This window comes from Emys orbicularis, chromosome 1, assembly GCF_028017835.1.
Source record: "Emys orbicularis isolate rEmyOrb1 chromosome 1, rEmyOrb1.hap1, whole genome shotgun sequence".
Classification (NCBI taxonomy): Eukaryota; Metazoa; Chordata; order Testudines; family Emydidae; genus Emys; species Emys orbicularis.
Window position 1 is genome coordinate 139,904,135 of NC_088683.1, and position 23,726 is coordinate 139,927,860.

Here is a 23,726-nt window from a genome sequence, read left to right on the forward strand (position 1 = left end):
CAAAAATGATAAGAGGTTTAGAAAAGCTGATCTATATGGAAAGGTTGAAAGAATTGGGTATGTTTAATCTAGAGAAGGCTGAGGGGGAACAAGATAACAATCTTCAAATATGTTACTCTTGGGAGAATTCTGCACCATGTCGTCTGCAGATTTCTTTGGTTCCCCACACAAAAATGACTTCTGAGGGGAAGCAAAGGGAAGTGCAGCCACTCCCCCGTCCCTGGCGGCCTGGAGCAGCTGGAGGAGACACGGTGGGGGGCAGGGAGGACTGGGCGGGCAGGTGAGCGAGCAAGTGAATGAATGAGAGAGACTCTGTCCCTCTGGCTTGCCATTGTGACAGGCTTGGCGTGGAGGGACAGGGCTCTGGGGTGTTTGGAGGAAGGCATGAGGCAGGCTCTGTCCCCTGAGGCAGAGCATAATGTAGCAGCCTGCCTGCTTAGTCGTTCCCATTCTTAGTGAATTCCCCCAGGAGCATAAAACAGGTGTAAAAGTTTTAAGGCTCCTTTACATTGCCAGAGTGGTGTAAAGAAGCCCTATTGTAAATGACGGTATGGCCTTATAAATGCTTATGGTGCTTGAGTGATTAGAACTGGTCTAAATTTTTGGACTGAAACATTTTCCTATCAAAATGACAGGTTTCAGAGTAGCAGCCGTGTTAGTCTGTATCCGCAAAAAGAACAGGAGTACTTGTGGCACCTTAGAGACTAATGCTCTAATAAATTTGTTAGTCTCTAAGGTGCCACAAGTACTCCTGTTCTTTTTCCTATCAAAATGTACATCATTAACTGTTTACTTCTGACCTTTCTGGAGAGGGACAGTAGCCAATATAAACTATAAGTTTGATTCCCCAGCCCTCACTTGCTCTTCAGTTCCCTATGATGTAATATGAACCTATGGCTGCATATAACATTGTTATATCTTGACTAATAACTAGAAATAAAGGGTCAAGCCTAGCTACATTACTATTAGACAAAGAGGATTTGGGGATTTCCTCCAATGATCCCTACTTCTATTCTCCATCCATTGTATTGTAGTTTAAATAAATTACCAAAATAATTGAAACCGGTGTGATTATATTGCGTTATTTTGACACATAAAATATGTCGAATTTTAATATATTGTATGTAGAATTTTTAAAGTTTTGGTGCAGAATTCGCCCAGGAATAATATGTGCTAGAAAGAGAATGGTGATCAATTGTTTTCCATGTCCACCAAGGACAAGAAGTAATTGGCTTGGATTGCTGCAAGGGAGATTTAGGTGAGATATTAGGAAAAACTTTCTAACTATAAGGGTGGTTAAGCACTGGCACAACCGTGGCATAGCTAACATGGGACATTTGGGTGGGCCCCGACTTTGGGTGGGCGGGCAATGACGGAGAAGAGGGGGAGCAGGAGGGACCGAGGTCCCACCTCCCCCTCACCTCCTCCAACTGGCCTTGCGGGGGGCGATGGATGCTCTGGCCAGGGGCCCCCAGAGGTCTCACATGCACACCCAGCTCTGGAAGGAGATGCTACTCTCCAGCGCTCACAGCTCCCGGCACCCATCCCGTCCCACAGCCCCATGCCGGGCGAAGCTCCTTGAGATGGCACGGCAGGCCGACCTTTTTTGAGGATCTCCTCTGCCACCGCCGAGCCACCCACTCACCCGCCCACCCTCCTCCTGCTGCTGCACGGCACGTGCATCTGGCACTCCACTGCTGTGCCACTGCTGTCCCTCTCCCTCCAGCTGGCCGGAGCTGTGTGTAATGCATCCAGCATGCAGGGTCCTCCAGGTCTGGGTGGAGCTAGTGCTTGGGCTGGAGCAGAGCCGGGGCTAGGGGGTGGACCTGGATGCTAAGTGGGTGAAGAAAGAGAGGGAAAGCCCAATTTTCACACTTGGCTACTATTTACCACCTGGCAAAAGTTGGAAAACAATTATAAAAAGGGGGAAAACTGACTATTCTCAGAAGAAAATTTGCAGGGGAGGGGTGTGTTCCAAAAACTAAAAATGTTTTGACTCAACCCTCTTTTTTAACAACATTTAGTTCCTGAGTTTTAGTCAAAATTGTTTTGGTCATCTCAATAAATAACAGGGCTTCTTCTTTAGTTCAAGGCATGGGGATCTGGGCCTTTGGAGCAGGAGGAGCTGAGTTCTATCCCTACTGTAGCCCTACAGGACTAATTGGCCACAGTGTGTAATGGTGAATTTCTAGGTGGCCCTGCAGTCACTACAATATGTTATTTCAGGGTACTGAGCGCTTTGGGCCTGACCCAGCAAAGCTTGCTTTACTTTAGGCACATGAGTTGTCCCATTGACCTCAAACAGCCTTAAAGTTAAACACTTGGCAGGATTGAGCCCCTACATCCCTTCATTAGCATCACAGCATATTATCAGCATCAGCACATGGTGTAAAGCTGGAAGTTCTCTCTGTGTAACAAGGAAAGTCCATGTTTTACAGTGTGCAAGCAGGAACGAATCACCCTTGGTAGAACACTGCAATATCCTCCCCTTGGGAGTGAGGAGGCAATAACTTGTTAGTAGCCGATTTCCATCTATTATCTGCTGGCTTCATGAGAATTATTATTACATGAGAATTTGCAAGTCTCCCTCTTTCTCTGATTCATGCCCTGCTCTTTCTTTCTTTCTTTCTTTCTTTCTTTCTTTCTTTCTTTCTTTCTTTCTTTCTTTCTTTCTTTCTTTCTTTTCACCAGCATTTTCTTCTCCCCATCTCTCTCCATCACCCCTGCCCAGATGTTTCTGCCACCAGGTGCTCAATGTCTCTGCAGGTTCTCACCTTTCTCATTTTCCTTCCTCTTCCCTTTTCCTCCCCAACCCGAAGCCTGAAGGGTTTGAGAAGGAAACGACCTACAACTTCCTGCTCTGTGCAGCTGGTAAGAGTCCCACCCCTCCTGACCTGCCTCTGCAAAGGGAAGGGTGGAAACCCCGGGTGTCCGAGGGGAAGAGCTAACTAGAAGCAGTAATATGGAACTGAGAAAGTGGGACACCTCCAGCTGGATAACGAGGAAACGTTTCCTAACACTGAAGGGCTGGAATGGTCCCCAAGGGAAGGGCTGGAATTATAGGTCTTAGGGAACGGTTCCTGGGGGGATGGGCTAGGCGGGATTTAATGGGGCTTTCCCCTTCTTGCACTCTCTGATTCCATGGAGTGAAATTACAAACTGGAAGGTGCCAGGGAAAGAGTGGGAGACTGCAGTTCCCTTGTCTCACCAGGTGGTGGCACCTCGCTCCATGTGGAGGGTTGGGGTGGGAGGTGAGGGGATCCACACCTGAGAGGGGAGTTGGGGATGCGTGGGGGGGTTCACTATAAAGCTATGGAGGAATGGAGCTGCTAAAGGCAGGGAGCCCCTGTGCAGTGCCAGGGGAAAGACAGCAGCAGGGGCAGTGTCCTAGCTCCTGTGCTGGGGCCTGGTCACTGCTACACGGGGGGATTTTACTACAATCCCATCTATGTCACTTTTCCCCAGGAAAGACAGCGCCGCAGCCAATGTCCCTGAAGCTCCCAGAGAACGTGGTGCAGGGCTCGGCCAGAGCCTATTTCTCAGTGATGGGTAAGTGAGGCAGTCCGAAGAGCCCGGCTTTGGGTGCTGTTGCCGTCCCTTTCCCGTGCCTGACGTTAGTGGTCTTTCCACCCGTTCCACTCCTCACCCCGTTGTGCACCCGTCACAGCCCCTCCATTTATCCCCCAGCTGCCCACTGCTGCAGTCTCTTGCTAGCACTTCACCCCTTTTTCTCTCTCCTTCCCCCGTCTCTGCCTCTGGGCCCACGACTCTAGCTATTCGTCCAGCCTAGTGCTCCCATCTGTCCTTCCAGCAGCACGCCCTTCACTTTGCCTTTCATGTATCCCTTCTCTGTCTCCTCCTTTCTCTGTGTATCTCTCTCTCTTTCCCTCCTATTGCCTGTGATCTCACAAGCCTGTTATGGATGTCTCACACTAGCATCCTTGCTCTGTGGTGCACTCTGCCTCCGCAGGCCGGCTCTGGGCCACACTGACTCCCTGTATCTCCATCCCCAGGCGATATCCTGGGCACAGCCATGCAGAACCTGCAGCAGCTCCTCCAGATGCCCTTCGGCTGCGGGGAGCAGAACATGGTCCTGTTTGCCCCCAACATCTACGTCCTGGACTATCTGAATAAGACGGGGCAGCTGAGCGAGGAAACCAAATCCAAGGCCATCGGATACTTAGTCAGCGGTGAGAAGGGACGGGGCTTTTGTTTCTTCACCTGCTCCCTTCCAAGGTTGTGCTCCGAGCTTTTTGTGTCTGCCTTGCTCAGATAATGCTCCAACTGGGAAGGATGGACGGACTGAGGGGACCACCTGTCTCTTGGGTGGGAGGGGGAACGCACTTGTATCGTCTCAGCCCTGTCATCCCATTGCTCTCCAGTGTGTGAGCCCAGTGGTAATTCACTCTTACCCCAGCAAACCAGACTCGGCTCCCCAGATGGCCTATAGGTCTTCCTAGCCACCAGTGTATTGGCAGCACCGTCACAACTGACCCCTCATCATTCACCTTTGAACCAGGGCCTCTGACCCACACACCCTCTGCACCAGAGGTCAGAGGTTCCCTTTCCCAGGAGCTACTCCGAGTAGTTACTTCATTAATGGTTGGTGTTACAACAGATCACTTCCCAACAGGGGGTGCCATAGCACAGTAGCATGCTTAGATCTAGGATGACATCTAGGAACGTAGAGAACTCTACTCTCTGGAAGTGCTTGATGCGAGAAGGTGGGTCCATGTGGATGAATGACACCGCCTGGGTGCTGCACTGCACTGGGTGCATTTCTGCTGATGACATGCAAGGCGGAGAAGAAGAGCTGGGTTGGTTCTGCAGGTCTGGCAGCAGTAAATGGAGCAAAACCTGGGTTTAAGCCTTGTTTTCACTAGGGGAGATGTGTCTATTTGTAACACATTTAGCCAACTTGTAGTTTTAATACATGTTAGTTGATCAAGGTAAACTCTAGGCTCCTCGCTAAGGTTAACTCAGCCAGCTAACATGTGTGAAACTACAAGTGCCTTGTCTGTGTTAGGATTGAAACACGTGTTAGCTAGCAATGTTGGTAATGCTCCTTTATTCCTAATGTGGACATGACCTTTGCCAGTAAAGCCAGTAGCCATGACTCTGAACACACACGGGGCAGAGCTGCTGAGTGACAAGGGGCCTTTTCCACAGAGTCACTTTTCAGAACAGCCACAGTTTGGGTCACACCTTTGATTATTCCTCATTCTCCATTTCTGCTCCACCCTGTTTTTAATGAGGGTTAGCAATCTTTCAGAGACAGCCTTCCCATTTATCTTAGGTGCTGCAAAGGGATCCTTGAACCTGGTATAGGTGGCTAGTAGATGCACATCATAACCCTGTTGCCTGTACTTTCTTTTAACGCCTAACAGAAGACCCAGGCCTCTCTGCTGAGACACTGAGGCTGTTTTTAGGAATGGGAGGCCTGCCTGACTTGTGTACGCTACATCGGACCTGCTTCTGCGTCTAAGGCTTGATCTAAACCCAGCTTTGTACCAGTGTAACTATTTCAGTTAGGAGGTGATATTTTACCAAAATAATTTAATCAGTACAACCCCTAGTGTGGATGCAGTTCTACCCCTTTCCCATCTGGGAACAAGCTGTACTGGTATTAGCACTTTTATACTATCCTAACTACATTCACACTGCGGGATTCGCAGCATTTTAACGCTACTGGTACAATTAAAGCAGGATGTTTGTGTGTAGACAGGGCTGAAAATTCTCTTTTCCTAGCTGGACTTTATTGCAGTAAAACCCAACTTCATTCTCCCTTTCAGGTTACCAGACACAGCTGAATTACAAACACTGGGACGGCTCCTACAGCACATTTGGGCCACGTTATGGGCAATCAGGGAATACCTGGTAAGATTTCAGTGCTGCTGAATTCTTTCCCTTCTCTTGTTATAATCTGGAGCTTGCCCATTGTTAACAGGTGCTGATCATGAAGGGGCGGAGGAGAGGGGAGGAGCTCTAGAGCTGATGATGTGGGATAAGGCAACTATGGGAGGTGGTAGGGAAGGGAGATCTCCTTTAGTTCATATGCTAGAGGCCTGCAATTTTGGATTAATAACCATTTACAGCCATCTGATTCCCTGCTCAGCTCAGGTTAGAGCAGCCTGGGGGCTGTTCTAACTTGCTCCAGCTGGCCAAAGTCCCCTGAGGACCATACATCAGCTAGGTGTGTCCAGAACACAGCACACTCCAGCCACTCACTCTCTGTACCAGGGGCTATACGGAGGATGGCGTAAAAGTGCCGGCCAAAGATTCCCCTGCTGGGTGACTTGCTGGTAGTTTCAGCTCCCTTTGTGTTACCTGAGCAGGGTGCAGGGGTCAGAACAGGGCAGAGAATCCACCCAGAAGTCCTGATTGTGGATACTTGTCCTTTCTGAAATTATGTGTTTGACCCTCCGATGGAAAATTTAGCCACCACTGCCCTCAGGATAATGAGGTGGCTGGTAACTCAGGGTGGAGCCATCACAGCCCCTCAATGCTTAGTGCATGCCTTGCTGGGTGAAGAAACAGGTTCTGCAGGGAGTGGTGGGTGGGCAGCTCTGTAGGGGTTGCTCTTCCCTCTGCCACTACTGACTCTATTGTCCCAGTGTGGTGCTAGGGAGCGCTGTGCTGCAGGGAGCGGGGCGGGTGGCTTAGTAAGGAGTATTGTATCTCTGAGTGCTGACCCCAGTCTGATGCTAGGGGGTGCTGTGCTGCTGTTTTTATAATAAGAAAGTGCAGAGCCAGTGTCCTGGCCATTCCTGGTCACTGAAGATTCTGGGCTGTTCTCCCAAGGGTTCTGGACAACAACCTTCTACTCCCTAAACTGTGCCCTGGCCGTTTGAAACCAATGCAGGAAGCTGGCTCACTTCCTGTCCTAAAACGGGCAGTTTTGCTGTGCCCTGTCAGACGACTGCTGGGTCTTGCCCCCAGGCTCTGCTGCATGTCAGTAGGTGGCTGAGTGAGATAATGGTTCCCTGGCCCATGGCCACCAGCTCTCCAGCCCCTGCTGCTTCCCCTCAGGCTGGCGATGCCCCAGGACCCCGTCCCCTCCAGTGAGCACAGGGCATGGGAGGGAGCTCTCACCGCTGTCCGCTCTCTGTCGCAGGCTGACGGCCTTCGTCCTCAAGTCCTTCGCGCAGGCCCGCTCTCACATCTTCATCGAGGAGAAGCACATCCAGGACGCCCTGGCCTGGCTTGCTGGCAAGCAGAAGGAAAACGGCTGCTTCCGCAGCTCCGGGACGCTCCTGAACAATGCCATAAAGGTGACGTATCCACCCAGCCAGCTTCCCATGGGCCTCAGGGGACCCATACAGGACTCCAGTGACACGGAGAAAGCCTGCAACTGTGCATGGGAACAGCTCAGCCACTGCAGCACATGGGGCTGGGGCAGGGGGCTTGGAAATGGGGCAGATGGGATCTACCAAGGGAGGCAAGAGCGGGGGAGAACCATACTGTACATGGAGTGACCATGGGTAGGGGAAGGGAGAAGAGGGGCAGATACCTGGAAGCTACCATAGTGTGGGAAGAACAGGGATGTAGAACGCTCCTGGGAGGAGGGGCCAGTGGGCGGGGTTTCAGGGTTAATGTCTCTCTCTGTGGTTCCCTGCAGGGCGGGGTGGACGATGAGGTCACGCTCTCTGCCTACATCACCATCGCGCTGCTGGAGATTCCTCTGCCCGTCACTGTACGTACCTGTAACCCCTCAAGCCACCGACAGAGCTGGGGACCCCCGAGTCACAGCCTCCCATCCCGAGAGAGAAGCCTTTACAAAAGGGGGAAATCCAGTCAGAAAAGTCTTTAAATTGAGGTCCAAATCTGGAATTGGAATTTCCCTGCAGCTTCCCTTCCAGTCCAGGGTACTGGTTCTGTCTCATCTCTAATCCTTTTATATGATCTTTATTTAAAAACTTTTGAGGCGGCGTTTGCTTGATCCTCTCTTACAAGCCTACAGCTTAGAGTTTTACAGATATTTAACACTTGGGTAAATAACACTTAACCCCTTGGCAGTTGGCACCAGCCAAATGGGTCCCCATCAAGGGCTGATTTCTGTTCTCCTTCAGTTAGGTCTGCTCCACACCCAGAAATCGCACTGGTAAAAGTTTTATCATCAGCGAGCAACCGAAAAGACTATTTCAGTGCAGTGAGTTCACACTGGTCCACTTGTGCCAGCGTGTTGTGTTCACCTAGTATCAGGCCAGATTGGCAAAAGTGTGCATTGTGGATAGGCATCCCAGTGTCCTCTGTGCCACTTTCAGCAGCACTGCCTTGTGGGGAAATGTTGCTGCGTAGCTTTCGCTGTGCTTGTGGGAAATGTTCACTCAGCATGTGGGAAAAGGTAGCAAGTAGCAGGAACAGCTGTGGCTGTGGAGAATGTGCTGACTGTGTAAAAGCCAGGCGGGCTTCCCATCATTGGGACCCTTGGTTCAAAAGTGCTGCCAGACAGCCTCTGTTAAAGGGAATGTTGCACTGTGGGACTGCAGTGGAAGGACCACTTACACTGGTACTTCCAGTGAGCATGCACCTTACCACTGTGCTGATATAATTCCACTGACATGGGGCTTATGCCACTCCAGAAAAGGGAGTCAGTGTGCCCCCAAAAGTGGAGGATTTTTGTCAGTAGGCAAGTTGAGTGTGAACGTGTGCCAGGCTATGCCCAGAAAAGCTGAGTTCTGTAACTTGAGTCTAGACCAGGCTTTAGATGTGTGGTGCTACTGGCTGCGGTCAGACAAGACAAGTGGATGTGGCCCAACATGGCCTGCTTGTTAACATTGTCCTGATGACGTGGCAGCCAGTTCCCATCCACTGTCATTAGACTAACCTGATCCCCTATATTTAATTGAGGAAAGTTGATGTCCTGATTAAGCCCTTCTCAGTTAGAAGGAGTATAAACCCCAAGGCATTTTGTTTTCAGGCTTTCCTGTCTCAAAACCAGCTGAGCTCATTCCCTCTCTTAGCAGACACCAAGTGCTAGGAAGGTTCAGATCAAAACATTTTGAAAAAGTTTCAAGCCACTGAAAATGGGACTGTCTGCTGGACTTTCCATTCTCAGCCATTGACGAAAACAGATGAACTGCCCTGCTGTGTATGCACCTGTGCACATTGGTATCCCTTGGAATGTCATTATGGGAAATGTCTGATTCCAGACTTTGCTTCTCAAATGTTCCTAAGTGAGTACTAACCACAGGACAAATTTAAAGGGTCAGGTTCCCCAGTACACCATCACCATTTACCCATCACTGGTTCGCTCTGGATGCTTAGTGCTAGCCTAGTGATGCAACGCAGCTGTAAACCAGCCACTACACATTGCTGGAGTGGTGAAAGCGAGAGAGTGTCCTGGGGAATATGGCTCTGAAAGATCAGTTATTGTTTAGAGTTACCCATGTGTCAGAAGGTCCGGAAAAAAATACTTCATAAAATGGAAAAAGTGCATATTGTTTCCTGCCTGCTGAGCTCACAGACTGAATTCACCTCCATGGTGACCTCTCCCTTCCCTCTCTCAGCCCATGTCTCTCTCCCCACACAGCACTCTGTGGTCCGTAACGCTCTGTTCTGTCTGGAGACGGCCGCAGAGCAGGGAGGAAACCACGTGTACACCAGGACGCTACTGGCCTACGCCTTTGCCCTGGCGGGGAAGGAGGAGAAGCGCAGGGCACTGCTGGACTCGCTTGACAAGGAAGCTGTGAAAGAGGGTGAGAGTTCCCGACGGGACCTTCTCCTGCATCCCAGCCCACTGGCCCTACATCCCCCACTTGTAAGGTGACCATGTATTGAGAATCATATACAGGTGCTCAGAGGGGAAACCACAGCAGGGGAAAGTTAGGAGGGACCAGGACCAGACGGGAGAACGTTATTTGACATGAAGAAACAAGATTGAGAGAGGCAGCCCAGGCAGCCAGGACCGGCCCCCGGCACATTTCTGACAGCACAGCATGTTGTATCCCTGCCCTTTTAAACTGGGTCATTGATTGTATCCTTCAGTATCCAACCTACCTATTAGGTAAAATGTCAACATTCCCTTTGTATTTGTCTCCCTTGCGTTTGCCCTTTCCCTTGTCCCTGCCTTCCCTCCATTTGCCCCCTTTCTCTACTCCGGAGCTTGTTAGCTTTTCCTCTGTTTGTTTCAGTCTGTTTTCCCCTTTTCTATACTGTGAAATAACTGGTCTCTCCTTTCTTTTCCTCATGCTCTCTTCCTCCTTCCCCCAAGTCTCCCAAACTCTCTCCTGCCTCCCATACCAAAAGCTCTCACATACTCCCTACTTCCCAACCCACAAAATCAAAGGCATACTGTCCTGCTGTCTTGTACCCCACAAATCTCTCTCTCCCCACACACACACTGCAGCCTGCCCCAGGCACAAGCTAATGCACAAGCGCGTGCAAGGTTGCCCCAGGATCCACTCACACACAGGCTCCTTCTCCCCCACCCGAAAGCCACTCACACACACACGCAGGCTGCCCCCAACCCTAGTGCACATGGGACTTGTTATGCAGGGTCCCAGCACACCCACACTCCATGTTTCCTTCTCGTCACAACAGACACCTGGGTTCTCTGTCCCCTGCCCCAGCCCCCACAAACACAGATCCTCAGCCCCACACTCATAGGCCTCATGCAGGTGAGGAAACTCACTGTGTTAGAAAATGCATTAGCTGACACACTGCTAAAGACAACTCAGCACCTTGTCTAGACAGGATCAGGTGGGGTGAAAAACAGCAGCTGGTCGTGGCCAACCGAATCACACTAGCTGCCTGTAGCTCACCTGAGGGTACCCCATAGCCTAAATTTACAAATAGCAAATGAATTTATAAGCCCAGCCATCCCTGTCTATGCTAGGTGCCAAGTATTCTTGACCAGCGTGCTGCTTAATGCATTTTCTTTTCTAACACAGAGCATTTCCCCAGGGTAGATGGACCTTCAGGCCTTGTCTACCCTCAAAATTCGTTCTGCTGTATCTGTACTGGTATAGTTAAAGTGGTGTGACATCCCCAGTGTGGATACAATTATAGCAGTGTGAAGGTGTTCATACCAATAGAACTGTTCCCGTACAGCTCTACCAGTACAAGACACCTTTATGCTGGTATAACTGTGCCCAGACTAGAGGTACCAGTAGAAAAGTCACAGTCCTAACCAAAATAGTTGTAGTGGCACAAAATCTGTGTGTTGGCCAGGTCTTAGAAGCGTCTTCTCTCCCCTCCTCCCCAACCATGTGTGCAGATTCTCTCCCTCCCTTTCCTGCCCTCCTCCCTAGGATCTCTCACCCAAGGTTTTTCTTTCCTTCTCCCCTGGTTTCTCCTTCCCTCTCCCTCTCCCCGCTCCTTTGGGTCCAGGTGTCTCTACCCTCCTCTCCCCCTTTGCCTCAGGAGGATTCCTGTGTGTCCCCCTTCTCCCCCCCAGGACTGTCGCCCATTTTGAGGGGGGAGCCTGTTGCAGGGGGAGGAAGAAGCTCATTGGCATATAGCTTCCTCCACTGCCCACAGGCTCTGTTGGCTACAGCAGCCCAGGAACGGGCCAGCACCGAGAGCAGCTCAGGGGGCAGCAGGTGAGGCAGAGGATGGTTTGGTCCAAGGGGCATTACATGGAGAGAAGCATCAAGGAGGCACATTATAGGATACTGGGAGATGCCTTACAGCTCCCAGTACATAGAGGTCATCACCAGGGAGAAGAGATTTGGGCCTGGGTCCCCTTTCCCTAGGGCAAGTTCCTGTGGGGACGGTTTGATGGTGGCTTTTCTTAAGGCGCTGAAATATTCATATAAAGGCAAAGGGAACTTTTTTAAAACGAGAGCTGGGGCCAGGGCTGCCGGTGCCTAACTTTGTAGCGACACAGGTGTATCTGGGGGTCCCCCCCCACACCTCAGTGCTGTGAGTGAGCATACCCTGAAACTTGACCAAATGGTACAATTCCCACTGAGCAATAGTACAGCTCTGCCGGTGTTTTCGCTGGCTCCGCTCCATTCACTGCTCCTCGCTCTGGACAATCGTTCCATGGGAGCGATGGCCCCTGGTCAGAACAGAGTGACGTCTGCTCCCTATAGCAAGAGACAAATGAAGAGGAGAAGCCTGATGTTTGGACTGATAAAATGAAAAAACAGATCATTCCGGGGGGCCCAAAATAAGGTCCTGGTGTCCCAGGAAATCCCAGGAAGAACTGGGACTGTGCTGGTAAGACAAGGACTTATGGGCTCTTCACCCTGCTGGAGTGGGATGTGACCGTCACTGCTGTAACCCTTTGGCCTTGAGCGCCTGGGGCCACTTAGCGACCTCACACTTTTTGGATCAAAGAGCCCAATAAAGGCTGCTACTGTCCATTCCTGGGATGTGCCTTCATAAGATAAAGGGGATGTAGGCACAGAGGTGGCAGCCTGATTAGTCACTGAGTGTTCGTACCACAAGGTTTGTATAAATCCACTAGACCAGCAAGTGAGGGACTATTTAATCCTTTCACGTCTCATGTCAATATGCCAAACGAGCACGGGGGGCTCTGTTCTCCCACCCGCAGCAGCAGAAGGTCAATAACCCCCTTAGAAATGGCATGTACTAAGCATCTGTATTTCCTTCTCTCCTGCCCTCCCTCTCCCTTCTTCCGCTGCAGATGGCTCCATTCACTGGCAGAGGCCTGGGAAGGAGCTGAAAGCCGATCTCCCCTTCTATCACCCCCGTGCTCCTTCCGCCGAGGTGGAGATGACGTCCTACGTGCTCCTCACTTACCTCACCACTCAGCCGGCGCCATCCCAAGATGACCTGTCATTAGCAGCTCAAATTGCAAAGTGGATCAGCAAGCAGCAGAATCCCAATGGGGGCTTCTCCTCCACCCAGGTGAGCTGTTCCCATCCCCAGCCTCAGATACCCAGGGCAGGAGTGGGAGGCAGACAGGAGAGGGCAGGAGACAGACAAGTAATCCAGGGGGAGGGGAAGGCTGACCTGGGGAGAGGGAAGGGGTGGCAGTCTCCTGGCTGTATAGTTTAGTTTAGATCATGGGATAGTCACAGCATGGAGCATGGCTACATCAGATACCCACAGGCCCAGGGGGGCTAATGAGGCAGGAGACTGGACGAGTGATGCTCCTGTGTATGGAGGACAGAAGAGTTGCCCTGAGCACTCACAAGGTAGTGCAGTGCCATCCCCAGCTCCCCCCAGCACTGACCCCATCCAGCCAGGCCAATTCAGCTCAGGAGCAGAGGCCTTCCCAGAGAAGCAGCAGCAGCCAGTCACTGCCGGACATACCCGAAAGGGGGGAGGGGAGCATCATCCTGAGTGACAACCAAACAGGAGGTGCCACCTACCCCTTTGAGCAGGTGCAGGCTATGCTGGTGCTTGGAGGCTGGGACCTCAGGGAGTGACCTCTCTAGACAGGACCAATCATTGGCCCCATGTTCCACCATTTCCCTGGTTGGCTTGATACCCAAAGGGCTGAAAGACTTTCTCATACTCCATTACTGAGCCTCCTGGCTGCCTCACCAGGGTCCTCTCTGAGCTACAGGCAGCTCCTATTTCACCTGGTTCTGAACTGTCCCTTCGGGGCAAGGGTGGTGGCATCTTCCCTCAGATGCCAGTGGTGGAGTGTCAGAGATCCCAAGGCCTAGGTTCCCTAAGGTACTTAGACACTTGGCTGCTTTCAGTGGGAGAAAGGTGCTTAAATACCTTTAATGATCTGGGCCTAAGGGAATAGAGTGAATGGCTTGTGGGAGTGAGGAGTGGAAATGGGAAAATCAGGGCACTGCTGTGTAGGAAGAGCCGGTGGAGTGGGGGCTCCGGGCCCATAGAAATGGCTCATTCATCCCCTTGGGCACCTGGGCCCATCTCTTGTCTGGCAGGACACAGTGGTGGCACTCCAGGCACTGTCCCGATATGGAGTCTCCACCTATGCCAAGAGCGGAGGAGCATCCACAGTGACCCTGCAATCCACAGGGAACTTCCAGTCCCAGTTCCAGGTGGATCACACGAACTGTCTGCTGCTCCAGCGTGTGGCACTGCCAGAGGTGCCAGGGGACTACAGCACGGGGGTGACAGGAGAAGGATGTGTCTACGTGCAGGTATGGGGCCCTGGGGCAAGTGGAGAGGGAGAGGCTGCTGCTGAGGGGAGCCCATCTCATTCCCATTGGAGATGGCAAGATGGGGTGGATTGGGGAGGGAGGGAAGGAAAAGAGAGGAAGAGATGGGGGAGAGGAGGAGAAAATAGGAAAGAGGTGTGAGGAGGAGAGAGAGTTGACAGAGAGAGTTGGGGAAGTGGGAGAGAGAGAGAAGAGATAAAGGAAAGAATGAAACTGAGCAGAGGGAAGGAGATAGAGGAGATGGACAGATGGAGACACACAGAGAACCATGTATTCTCTTTCAGACCAGCCTGAGGTACAATGTGCTCCCCAAGCCGGGCGAGGCGCCATTCGCGCTGGAGGTGCACACAGTCCCCAAGACATGTGACAGCGCCAGGGCTCAAAGGACCTTTAACATCGCCATAAACATCAGGTAACTCCCCCTCGCAGGGCCGGACCTTCCGGAGCAGCCCTAGGGCTGGGGACGAGTCATTCCAGAGGTGAGGGGAGCCCCCAGAAAAGTTGATACAAATCAATATTTTTCCAAAAATTAAATCATGATATTTTCTTAATTGCAATTGCTCTTTTCAATGTCAATCAGATTTTGTATTTCTGTGTTGCCAGCTCTTTACTTTCTCCCGCTAAATTGTTAGAGTGATTGTTCTGGGCTTGTTTCTCTGAGGCTATGTCTACACTACAAAATTAGGTCGGATTTATAGAAGCCGGTTTTATAGAAACCGGTTGTATGCAGCCGATTGTGTGTGTCCCCACATAAAATGCTCTAAGTGCATGAAGTCGGCGGACCGCGTCCACAGTACCGAGGCTAGCGTCGACTTCTGGCGCATTGCACTATGGGTACCTATCCCACAGTTCCCGCAGTCTCCGGCAGTCTCCGGCGCCCATTGGAATTATGGGTTGAGATCGCAATGCCCGAATGATGCAAAACAGTGCCGCGGGGGGTTCTGGGTACATTGCGTCAGGCCCCTCCCCCGCCGTCACAGCAACGGCAGACAATAGATTCGCGCCTTTTTACCTGGGTTACCTGTGCAGACAACATACCACGCCAAGCATGGAGCCCGCTCAGCTCAGCTCACCGTCACCATATGTCTTCCGGGTGCCGGCAGATGTGGGACTGCATTGCTACACAGCAGCAGCAGATAACTGCCTTTTGGCGGTAGACGGTGCAGCATGAGTGGTAGCCTTCATCGGCGATCGGGATGCTGGTAGCTGTGAGGCTGGCAGCCGTAGGGCTGCATTGCACCAGCCCCTTGCCTTTTGGCAGTAGATGGTTTATTACGACTGGTAACCGTCCTCGTCGGACAATCATGGATATCAGTCATAGTATATTATTTTCTGCCAAGTATTGTCTGCTGAGCACCCAGAAGAGGCCGAGGGCGATCTGGGTGCTGGCAGACATATGGCTGGCACACGTGGGGCTACATTGCTACACAGCAGCAACCCCTTGCCTTTAACCGTCCTCGTTGGACAATGATGGCTACCAGTCGTAGTATACTATTTTCTGCCAAGTATTGTCTGCTAAGCACCCAGAAAAGGCCGAGGGCGATCTGGGTGCTGGCAGAGATGTGGCTGGCACACGTAGGGTTACATTGCTACACAGCAGCAACCCCTTGCCTTTTGGCAATAAATAGTATATTATGATTGGTATCCATCATCATCATACTGGTACGCGCCCAGTATTTGCTGCCAAGCACCCAGAAAATGCTGAGGGCTATCAGTCATGCTGCACCGTCGTCTTAAGATGTAAAAAATAGATTTGTTCTGTATTCATTTCCTTTCCCCCTTCCTCCGTCAAATCAACGGCCCGCTAAACCCAGGCTTAGGAGTTCAATCTCGGGGGGGTGCATTCTGTGTGACAGTTGTTTGTATTTCTCCCTGATGCACAGACACCTTTCTTGATTTTAATTCCCTGTACCTGTACGCCATGTCGTCACTCGCCCCTCCCTCCCTCCCTCCCTCCATTCTTCCCCTGGTCTTTAGATACTAGTTTCGCGCCTTTTTTCAGACCAGACGCCATAGCTATCACTGGGATCATGGATCCCGCTCAGATCACCGCGGCAATTATGAGCACTATGAACACCATGCGCATTGTCCTGGAGTATATGCAGAGCCTGGACATGCCAAAGCAAAGCCAGGACCAGCCGAGGAGGAGGTGATTGCAGCGCGGCGACGATAGTGATGAGGAAATTGACATGGACCTCTCACAAGGCACAGGCCCCAGCAATGTGGAAATCATGGTGTTCCTGGGGCAGGTTAATGCCGTGGAACGCCGATTCTGGGCCCGGGAAACAAGCACAGACTGGTGGGACCGCATCGTGTTGCAGGTCTGGGACGATGCCCAGTGGCTGCGAAACTTTCGCATGCGTAAGGGCACTTTCATGGAACTTTGTGACTTGCTTTCCCCTGCCCTGAAGCGCCAGAATACCAGGATGAGAGCAGCCCTCACAGTTGAGAAGCGAGTGGCGATAGCCCTGTGGAAGCTTGCAACGCCAGACAGCTACCGGTCAGTCGGGAATCAATTTGGAGTGGGCAAATCTACTGTGGGGGCTGCTGTGATCCAAGTTGCCAGGGCAATGAGAGACCTGGTGATATCAAGGGTAGTGACTCTGGGAAACGTGCAGGACATAGTGGATGGCTTTGCTGCAATGGGATTCCCAAACTGTGGTGGGGCGATAGACGGAACCCATATCCCTATCTTGGCACCGGCGCACCAAGCCACCGAGTACATAAACCGCAAGGGGTACTTTTCAATGCTGCTGCAAGCCCTGGTGGATCACAAGGGACGTTTCACCGACATCAACGTGGGCTGGCCGGGAAGGGTACATGATGCTCGCGTCTTCAGGCACTCTGTTCTGTTTTGAAAGCTGGAGGAAGGGACCTTCTTCCCGGACCAGAAAATAACCGTTGGGGATGTTGAAATGCCTATCGTGATCCTTGGGGACCCAGCCCACCCCTTAATGCCATGGCTCATGAAGCCGTACACAGGCAGCCTGGACAGGAGTCAGGACCTGTTCAACTACAGGCTGAGCAAGTGCCGAATGGTGGTGGAATGTGCATTTGGGCGTTTAAAAGCGCGCTGGCGCAGCTTACTGACTCGCTCAGACCTTAGCGAAAAGAATATCCCCATTGTTATTGCTGCTTGCTGTGCGCTCCACAATATCTGTGAGAGTAAGGGGGAGACATTTATGGTGGGGTGGGAGGTAGAGGCAAATCGCCTGGCCGCTGATTACGCGCAGCCAGACACCAGGTCGGTTAGAGCAGCACAGCAGGGCGCGGTGCGCATCAGAGAAGCTTTGAAAACTAGTTTTGTGACTGGCCAGGCTACGGTGTGAAACTTCTGTTTGTTTCTCCTTGATGAAATCGCCAACCCCCCACCCACCCGGTTAACTCTACTTCCCTGTAAACCAAGCACCCCACCCTCCCCTACCCTCCCCTCTTCAAGCACCACTTGCAGAGGCAATAAAGTCATTGTTACTTCACATTCATGCATTCTTTATTAATTCAGCACACAACTAGGGGGATAATTGCAAAGGTAGCCCGGGATGGGTGGGGGAGGAGGGAAGGAAAAGGACACACTGCACTTTAAAACTTTAATACTTTAAAACTTATTGCTGTGGAAATCATCTAGGGTGGAGTGATTGGGTGGCCGGAGGCCCCCCCACCGTGTTCTTGGGCGTCTGGGTGAGGAGGCAATGGGACTTGGAGAGGAGGGCTGTTGGTTACAGAGGGGCTGTAGCGGCGGTCTCTGCTCCTGCTGCCTTTTCTGCAGCTCAACCATACGCAGGAGCATATCAGTTTGATGCTCCAGCAGCCGGAGCATCGACTCTTGCTTTCTGATTACAAGCTGACGCCACTTCTCCTCTTCAGCCCGCGTTTCAGCACGCAACCTCTGCTCTTCAGCCCGCCACCTCTCCTCTCGCTCATATTGGGCTTTTTTAAAATCAGTCATTGACTGCCTCCACGCATTCTGCTGTGCTCTGTCAGCGTGGGAGGCAGTCTGTAGTTCAGTGAACATTTCGTCACGCGTCCTTCGCTTCCGTTTTCGAATATTCACTAGCCTCTGTGAAGGTGAAACATTTGCAGCTGGTGGAGGAGAAGGGAGAGGTGGTTAAAAAAGATACATTTTAGAGAACAATGGGTACAGTCTTTCACGTTAGATTTTGCTGTTCACATCACACAGCACATGTGCTTTCGTTACAAGGTCGCATTTTTCCTCTTATATTGAGGGCCTGCCGGTTTTGTGTGAGAGATCACTCACGCAGTGCCAGGCCACAGATTTCAGCTTGCAGGCAGCCATGGTAAGACACAGTCTTTTGGCTATTTTAACCTTGTTAACAAGTGGGGATGGTTTAAAACAGTACTGCTCTCATTAACCATACCAAGCACCCGTTGGGTTGGCCATTTAAAATGGGTTTGCAATGTAAAAGGAGGGGCTGCGGTTTCAGGTTTAACATGCAGCACAAACCCAACTAACTCCCCTCCCCCACACACCCAATTCTCTGGGATGGTCACTTCACCCCTCCCCCCCACCGAGTGGCTAACAGCGGGGAACATTTCTGTTCAGCAGAGCAGGAAGGGGCACCTCTGAATGTCCCCTTAATAAAATCGCCCCATTTCAACCAGGTGACCGTGAATGATATCACTCTCCTGAGGATAACAAAGAGCGATAAGGAATGGATGTTGTCTGCATGCCAGCAAACACCGGGACCATACGCTGCCATGCTTTGTTATGCAATGATTCCAGACTACGTGCTACTGGCCTGGCGTGGTAAAGTGTCCTACCATGGCGGACGGGATAAGGCAGCCCTCCCCAGAAACCTTTTGCAAAGGCTTTGGGAGTACATGAAGGAGAGCTTTCTGGAGATGTCCCTGGAGGATTTCCGCTCCATCCCCATACACGTTAACAGACTTTTCCAGTAGCTGTACTGGCCGCGATTGCCAGGGCAAATTAATCATTAATCATTAAACACGCTTGCTTTTAAACCATGTGTAATATTTACAAAGGTACACTCACCAGAGGTCCCCTGTGTGCCCACAGGGTCTTGGGTGAGGTCGGGGGTTACTGGTTCCAGGTCCAGGGTGATAAACATATCCTGGCTGTTGGGGAAACCGGTTTCTCCGCTTCCTTGCTGCTGTGAGCTATCTATGTTCTCTCCATCCTCATCTTCCTCGTCCGCCGAACCCGCTTCCCTGTGTCTTTCTCCAGTGAGGGACTCATAGCACACGGTTGGGGTAGTGGTGGCTGCACCCCCTAGAATGGCATGCAGCTCCGTGTAGAAGCGGCATGTTTGCGGCTCAGCCCCGGACCTTCCGTTTGCTTCTCTGGATTTGTGGTAGGCTTGCCTTAGCTCCTTAATTTTCACGCGGCACTGCTGTGCGTCCCTGTTATGGCCTCTGTCCTTCATGGCCTTGGAGACCTTTTCTAATATTTTGCCATTTCTTTTACTGCTTCGGAGTTCGGCCAGCACTGATTCATCTCCCCAGATGGCGAGCAGATCCCGTACCTCCCGTTCGGTCCAGGCTGGAGCTCTTTTGCGATCCTGGGACTGGGACTGGGACTCCATCACGGTTACCTGTGCTGATGAGCTCTGCATGGTCACCTGTGCTCTCCACGCTGAGCAAACAGGAAATGAAATTCAAACGTTCGCGGGGCTTTTCCTGTCTACCTGGCCAGTGCATCTGAGTAGAGAGTGCTGTCCAGAGCGGTCACAATGAAGCACTGTGGGATAGCTCCCGGAGGCCAATAACGTCGAATTCCGTCCACACTAACCCAATTCCGACCCCCTAAGGCCAATTTTATCGCTAATCCCCTCGTCGGAGGTGGAGTAAAGAAACTGGTTTAAAGGGCCCTTTAAGTCGAAAGAAAGGGCTTCGTCGTGTAAACGTGTCCAGGCTTAATTCGATTTAACGCGGCTAAAGTCGACCTAACCTTGTAGTGTAGACCAGGCCTGAGACTGAAAAAGACAAGTCAGCATCTTAGTAACACCCTTAGGGTATGTCTACACTAATTTCGTAGTGTAGACATACCCTTAATGTGAGAGCAACACAAACTCAGACATAAAACTGCCCGGACAGTAGCCTGTCCTGTACCTGCAACCACCACCACCCTCCCACAGAGCGAACTGCCCCTAGTCACAGCAGCTGAATGCTTTGACCCAGCCATTCTCCTTCACCAGGATTTACAGGCCAAGTTCAGTCAGACTTGTGCTCCTAAACCATTTCAGTGCTTTTACAATACCCACCCTTAGATGCCAAAATATGGGCTTCGGAGCCTAAGGACAAGTCTACACTTAAAACACTGCTGTAGCACTTGAATGAAGACGCTCTACACCGACACCAGAGAGCTCTCCCATCGGCGTAGTTATTCCATCTCCCTGAGAGGCACTAGCTATGTTGACAGGCGAAGCTCTCTCACCAACCTAGCTTTGTCTACATGGGGGGTTAGATCCATATAACTACATCACTTGGGTTGGGATTTTTCACACTCTAGAGTGACATAGGTATAGGTCTGTAGTGTAGACCAGACCTAACTTTAAGCTCCTATTTTTGAAAGTGTGTATCAAAAAGCTCACAATGACTTAGCTAGTGTATTGAAATAACTTCCTAGTGCTAACACTGAACCAGTCTGGATCTGAAGTGACAGAGATTTTATGCTGCTAAGGCAGAATTTTTTACTAAAAATACAGTTTATATATCCTAGTTTCAGGGCTCCTAAGAGGGTAAGGAGCATCCTCTTATTCATATTCTTTCCATTTGCTTGCTGCTTCCATTAGTATCCAGTACATGGCATTTGTGTATAACAAATTTCTTCAATTCTTTTCTTATTGGAGGCTTTTTATGTTTGATTCATTTCAAGGACTGTATTTCATTTTTAGCCCCTACTATCAATTAGGATCCCTGCTTTTAAGCAATTTCTGTCACTTTCCCAGGTTATACCCTGGTTTACATCTTTTAACATTTCTTCTTCCTTGTGCCAGACAATTCCTATTACTGTTAGACCACAGCAATTATTTACAATGAAAACCAACAAAATCCCTTATAATCTTCTAAATTTGGAGGACACACTCCACACATTCTTTTATTGTACATAAGCATTTCACATTATGTATTAGAACAAGAGATATTTTCCACATATATAATGGTGCAAGTTTGAATTTAATAATGATTCAAGATTGTCAAATAACAAGCTCAAATGAGATTATTTAACCAAAGATTAATACAGCTCTGTACAGAATACAGAAAGAAGGTCCATCTAGCCCAATATCCTGTTTTCCAACACTGGCTGGTACCAGATGCTTCAGAGGGAATGAACAGAACAGGGCAATTACTGAGTGATCCATCCCCTTTCGTCCAGGCCCAACTTCTGGCAGTCAGATTTAGGAACACCCAAGAGCATGAGGTTGCGTCCTTGACCATCTTGGCTAATAGCCACTGATGGACCTATCCTCCATGAATTTATCTAATTCTTTTTTGAACCCTGTTATATTTTTGGTCTTCACAACATCACCGGGCAACGAGTTTCACATGTTGACTGTGCACTGTTTGAAGAAGTACTTCCTTTTGTTTGTTTTAAGTTTGCTGCCCATTAAATTCATTGAGTAACTCCTGGTTCTTTTGTTATGTGAAGGGCTAAATAACACTTCCTTATTCACTTTCTCCACACCATTCATGATTTTATAGACCTCAGTCATATCCCCCCCATTAGTCATCTCTTTTCTAAGCTGAACACTTCCAGTCTTTCTAATCTTTTCTCATATGGAAGCTGTTCCATACCCTTAATCATTTTTGTGGCCTTTCTCTGTATTTTTTCTAATATATCTTTTTTGAGATTGGGCAACCAGAACTGCATGCAGTATTTAAGATGTGGCATAAAATGGATTTATACAGTGGCATTATGTTTTCTGTCTTAATATCTATCCCATTCCTAACATTCTGGTTCCTAACATTCTGTTAGCTTTTCTGAAGGCTGCTACACACTGAGCAGATTTTTTTTCAGTGCTCCAAGATCTTTTTCTTGAGTGGTAACTGCTAATTTAGACTCCATCATTTTATATGTTAGTTGGAATTATGTCTTCCAATGTGCATTACTTTGCATTTATCAACATTGAATTTCCATCTGCCATTTTTTTGCCCAGTCACCCAGTTTTGTGAGATCCCTTTGTAACTCTTCGCAGTCAGCTTTGGACTTAACTATCCTGAATAATTTTGTATTATCTGAAAAGCTTGCCACCTCACTGTTTACCCGAGCCCAGGGGAGGGAAATTAGCATGGGGAAATAGTTTAGTTTGTGTAATGACTCATCCACTCCCAGTCTTTATTCAAGCCTAATTTAATGGTGTCCATTTTGCAAATTAATTCCAGTTCTGCAGTTTCTCGTTGGAGTCTGTTTTTGAAGTTTTTTGTTGAATAATTGTGACTTTTAGGTCTGTAATAGAGTGACCAGGGAGATTGAAGTGTTCTCTGACTCGTTTTTGAATGTTATAATTCTTGATGTCTGATTTGTGTCCATTTATTCTTTTGCGTAGAGACTGTGGTTTAGCCAATGTACATGGCAGAGGGGCATTGCTGGCACATGATGGCATATATCACATTGGTAGATGTGCAGGTGAACGAGCCCCTGATGGTGTGGCTGATGTGATTAGGTCCTATGATGGTGTTCCCTGAATAGATATGTGGACAGAGTTGGCAACGGGCTTTGTGGCAAGGATAGGTTCCTGGGTTAGTGTTTTTGTTGTGTGGTGTATGGTTGCTGGTGAGTATTTGCTTCAGGTTGGGGGGCTGTCTGTAAGCGAGGACTGGCCTGTCTCCCAAGATCGGAATCACCCTTGTCCACATGCTTGTTGACCCTCCTCAAAGAATTCTAATGGATTGGTGAGGCATGATTTCCCTTTACAATAGCCATGTTGACTCTTCCCCAACAAATTGTGTTCATCTATTTCTGATAAGTCTGTTCTTTACTATAATTTCAACCAATTTACCCGATACTGAAATTAATCTTACCGGCCTGTAATTGCCAGGATCACCAATGGAGCCTTTTTTAAAAATTGGCAAATTACTTTAGCTATCCGCTAGTCATCTGGTACAGAGGCTGATTTAAGCAATAGGTTACGTACCACAGTTAGTAGTTCTGCAATTTCCTATTTGAGTTCCTTCCGAACTCTTGAGTGAATACCATCTGGTCCTGATGACTATTTACTGCTTAATCTATCTATTTATTCCAAAATCTCCTCCATTAACATCTCAGACTGGGACAGTTCCTCAGATTTGTCACCCAACAAGAATGGCTCAAGTATAAGAATCTCCCTCACATCCTCTGCAGTTAAGACCAATGCAAAGAATTCATTTAGCTTCTCCACAACGTCCTTTTCTTCCTTGAGTGCTCCTTTACCTTGATTGTCCAGTGACCCCACTGATGTTTGTCAGGCTTCCTGCTTCTGATGTACTTAAAAAAAATTGCTGTTAGTTTTTAAGCCTTTTGCTAGTTGCTCTTCAAATTCTTTTTTGGCCTGCCTAATTTTACTTTTACACTTGATTTGCCATAGTTTATGTTCTTTTCTATTTTCCTCTGTTGGATTTGACTTCCAGTTTTTAAAAGATGTCCTTTTATTCTCTAACAACCTCTTTCATTCTGTTGTTTAGCCACAGTGGCACTTTTTTGGTCCTCTTACTTTTTTT

At 49.7% G+C, this 23,726-nt stretch overlaps 1 pseudogene; it reads left to right on the top strand.

Moving 5' to 3' along the window:
* LOC135884357 (alpha-2-macroglobulin-like) overlaps positions 1-23,726 on the top strand; it is a 46,893-nt pseudogene that overhangs the window by 14,815 nt on the left and 8,352 nt on the right.